The following is a 4,635-nucleotide window of genomic DNA, read 5'->3' as shown; positions in this document are numbered from 1 at the left end:
CAACTGAGTGTCTAACACTTTAAAGAAGTTAAACTCCAAACAGCAGGCACTCTAGAGAGAAAACCTGTTTCCACACTGTTTTTCCATATTGAAAGACTCACAAAGTTCTCAGTGCAAGAGATAAAAATAGACCCACATTGAAACCCATCATTTTTATATTTCAGAACTGAGGACAAAGAGAGGATGCTAAAGTTCCTGAGCAGAAAAAAAAAATACACACACACACATACATACACACAGTACCAAAAATCAGAATAGTCCTGAACTTCTCAACAGCATCAGTAGAAGCTAGAATTCGATAAGCAATGCTGTTGGATTGTAAGGGAAATTATTTCCAACCAAGAATTTCATATCCAAACTTTTCATTAAATGTGAAAGTCCTATAAAGACATTTTCAGATATAGAACACTCACAGTAAAATTTCTGTCATTTCTCAGAAAGCTACAGGAGGATGTGTGTCACAAAAACAAGAGGATGTGCTTGCTTTAACAGCACATACACCAAAACTGGAGCAATACAGAGAAGAGTAGCCTGGTCCCTGTGCCAGGATGACATGCCAATTTATGATGCATTACATATGTTTTATGCAATGGAATGTTGCTGCTGCTGCTGCTGCTGCTAAGTTGCCTCAGTCGTGTCCGACTCTGCAACCCCATAGACGGCAGCCCACCAGGCTTCCCCGTCCCTGGGATTCTCCAGGCAAGAACACTGGAGTGGGTTGCCATTTCCTTTGCCAATGCATGAAAATAAAATGTGAAAGTGAAGTCACTCAGTCGTGTCTTACTCTTAGTGACCCCATGGACTGCAGCCTACCAGGCTCCTCCATCCATGGATTTTCCAGGCAAGAGTACTGGAGTGGGGTGCCATTGCCTTCTCCGAATGGAATGTTACTTGACTTTAAAAAAAAAAACAAAAAGAATGCATTTGAGTGAGTCTTAATGAGGTGGATGAACCTAGAGCAAAGGAAGTCAGAAGGACAAATATAGTATATTAATTAACACAGGTGTGTGGAATCTAGAAAGATGGTACTGATTAACCTATTTGCAGCAATGGAGATGCAGGCATAAGAGAACAGGCTTGTGCACACAGTGTGGGAGGGAGAGGACGGGCCGAATTCAGAGTAGGACAGACACATATACATTCCTATGTGTAAAACAGATAGCCAGCGGGGTCTGCTCTGTGACAGAGAGAGTTCAACCCAGGGCTCTGTGACAACCTAGAGGGTGGGGAAGGGTGGGAGGTGGGAGGGAGGTTCAAGAGGGAAGGCACATATGTATGTGACTGATTCCTGTTGATGTATGGCAGAAACCAGAACAATATAGTAAAGCAACGATCTTCCAAAAAAATTTTTAAAAAAAGAGAGTATCCCAAGAAAGAGGAAGAGGTAAAAAGCCACAAATGCAGGAAAGAAGAGAAGAAAACCCCCAGAGTGATGGTGAAGGGAGACCTTGGACGACAGCTGCCCTGGACAGCAACCAGCTCAGTTTGGAGCAGGACAAAAACTGGAAGATATTTCTTTAAAAGAAAAATTAACAGAATGGCTAAAGTGACTGAGCATTCAGAGAATAGTGTCACACACCATGGGAGGGCTTTAAGCTGAACTGGTGATAAACACGGAGAAAACCATGCCTGGCTAATAAGAGTGCCACACGCATGCACGCTCAGCCACGTCTGACACTTTGCAACCGCTTGACTGTGGCCCACCAGGCTCCTCTGTCCATGGCATTCTCCAGGCAAGAATCCTGGAGGGGGCTGCCATTTCCTCCTCCAGGGGATCTTCCCCACCCAGGGATCGAGTCCAAGGCTCGCATGTCTCCTCCACTGTAGGTGGATTCTTCACCACTGAGCCATCAGAGTTCTTCTAATGAGAAGTGTGCATAGCTATAGAATTTAGATCAAACTAGTGAAATTAAACAATGCTCATATTTTATGACCCAACATTTCCACTTTGGGGGACATATCCCAGAGTAGTTCTCACTGGGGAGCATAGGTACAGTGTTGCTTATTGTAAATAATCTGAAACAACTTGGGTAACCACCAACCGAGAAATAGATCATTGAAAAGTGAAAGTTGCTCAGTCCTGACTGACTCTTTGCAACCCCATGGATTATACAGCCCATGGAATTCTCCAGGCCAGAAAACTGGAGTGGGTATCCTTTCCCTTCTCCAGGGGATCTTCCCAACCCAGGGATCAAACCCAGGTCTCCTGCATTGCAGGAAGATTCTTAACCAGCTGAGCCACAAGGGACGACGAGATCATTGAAAGGTGCAGGTATATATGATAGAATATTATGCGGCAAATATTATTAACACTATGTTAATTTCTAGTTAATGAAATTGAATAGATACATAGGGCAATAAGAAGAGACCTCAAAAACTGAAGTTGAATGAAAACTTTAAAGAGAAACAAGATCAATTGCACAATACCACTAACAAAAATACTTTGAAATACAACAAACATGGATATGTGCATATAAATAGACATATGGAAAGTGGAATGGAATAATATAATCAGAAGATAAATACACAAAAATGGGAACATATGGGAGGTAGGGGAATTGGATTGGAAATGAGAGATAAGGTGGGAAAATTACATATTTTAAAATGTAAAAGCAGCCACAGACCAGCAATGGTACAATAAATGGAGGAGAATGATCAATTCAACTTTGTGCACACAAGATACAATCACATCAGCAAAGGTGCATACATCTACTTCACAAATATATCTCATCCAGTGCCATCCTCTCTACTCACTGCTCCGGCCACTTACGCCGATTTTCTATTCCTTGAACACCCCATGCTCATTACCACTCCAAAGCCTTTTTGGACTTCTGGTTTCATCTTCCTGTATTTTCCGCCCCTGGCTCTTTGTATGGTCAACACTTTTTCACCTTTCAAGTCTCAATTCAGCATTTCACATCTCAGAGAGGACATCCTTCGCCCTTCAATGCAAACTCACCCCCTCAACCCTATTATTCCCTATCCAAAACAGCCTCTTTATTCCTTTAATATCAACTAGCAAAATGAAGTTTTCTTGTTTGCTTATTGCTTGCACTTCTCTGAGCATATTTATAATGTAAATTTCATGAGGGCAGAGATCTTGTCTACCCAATTACTTCTATAACCCTTGGAGCTAGAATAGTGCCTGGCAAGTCATCAGTGCTCCATCATTTATTGGGAAAATTAAAAGGTCAGTAAAGATGAGATCAGGAACTGAGAGGCCATGATGTTGGATGAGTCATCAATACGGATGCTAAAGACACTAAGAATGAGGACGGTGTTCAGAGGAGGAATAATAGGGCCAGTCAGGTACCGAATTCTCCCACGATGAGGGAGAAAGATGCAGCCGTCAGTGGATGATGCATCAGGAAGAAAGAAGAGCACTATCAGATGGCATGAGTTTCAGAGGAGCAGATTTTTGTGGGCAGAGTAGAAAGGCCTGTTCCAGTGCAGTGATGAGAAGCAAGGAGGACAATTACTCCACCTCCTGACCTCTGGGTTGGTAAGATGCAGGAGAAGGGACAGTCCCCATCTGAGACAACCCAGGCAGAACCAAGTTTCAAACAGAGAAAAGAAGTCAAGCAGGAAAAGCCGGAGAAGACAAGGATGAGGTTCCCGATGACAATAGGAAACGCAGGTTATGCTAGAGCAGTGGCAGATGCATTTGGAAAGGTGCATTTCCAAGGGTGCATTTGGAAACGTCTAGAGACATTTTTGGTTGTCATAACTGAGGGGGTATTACCAGCATCTAGTGAGTAGAGGCCAGGGCTGCTGCCAAACATGGACACAACTGTCCTTCATAACAAAGAGTTACCCAACCCAAAAGGTCAACAGTGTCAGAAACCCTGGGCTGAGAAACCCAGGGACAGAGGATGAACGGAACCAGAGGGGATGAATGTCCAGTTGAGAGAATGCCAGGACACTCAGGCATTTAGCGGTCACTGAAGCAAACCAGGTGGGTGGCATGATGCGTCCTGATAGCTTCTGGCATGGGAATGCAAAACCACATCTGTTGCTGAAGTTGAATCTGCTTATCTAATGCGATGGCAGCTCCCCAAGGAATCCGCATGTAGCATGATGGAGATTACGGGCAGCAGATTCCCAAGACCAGCTCAGTGTAACCGAATGCACAGGTGACGTCTCAAGGACATTCGCCTTGACCCAGTGCCCAGGATGCTCAAGCTCTGAAAGTTTGTGTTGTCTTCTGAGGAACTCGGAAATCCTTGGAAAATGTTAACACGCAAGACGCCTTGGGCCCTCTTATTCGCCATATCGTCTACTGGAATTTTCTTTGGTTACTTCTTTTCACAAAGTGGCAAGATGGGAAGGTCATAGCAAGCTCCATTTTAAAGTGACTTTTCTTAAAGGTGCATATCAGTTAAATCAGGACCTAGATAAGGAAGAGTGAAACAATGTGTAGGAAACCCTTCAGATATCAGGTGTTTGTTCAGGTATTTAACAGTCCTATAAGAAAAGGATTTGGAAACCTTAATAGCTGAGCAACATGAAGCCAAGCCAGAGTTTTGTAGATTACACAACCAGCACAAATTTGTAGCTAGGATTCTAACTCAGGCCAGTGTGGCTTTAAAGCTTGTGGGATTTCTACTCTGATACGCAGTTCCCAGCAGAATCATG

At 43.5% G+C, this 4,635-nt stretch overlaps 1 non-coding gene across 1 annotated transcript; it reads left to right on the top strand.

Annotated features, from left to right (window-relative positions):
* The first annotated feature begins 476 nt into the window (after positions 1-476).
* On the top strand, positions 477-583 carry LOC138088058 (U6 spliceosomal RNA). The gene has a single exon (XR_011145649.1). It is a non-coding gene; the product is annotated as a U6 spliceosomal RNA (small nuclear RNA).
* Positions 584-4,635: the final 4,052 nt, after the last annotated feature.

Source organism: Capricornis sumatraensis, chromosome 10 (genome assembly GCF_032405125.1).
Source record: "Capricornis sumatraensis isolate serow.1 chromosome 10, serow.2, whole genome shotgun sequence".
Classification (NCBI taxonomy): domain Eukaryota; kingdom Metazoa; phylum Chordata; class Mammalia; order Artiodactyla; family Bovidae; genus Capricornis; species Capricornis sumatraensis.
This window is presented reverse-complemented; position numbering and strand designations above follow the sequence as displayed.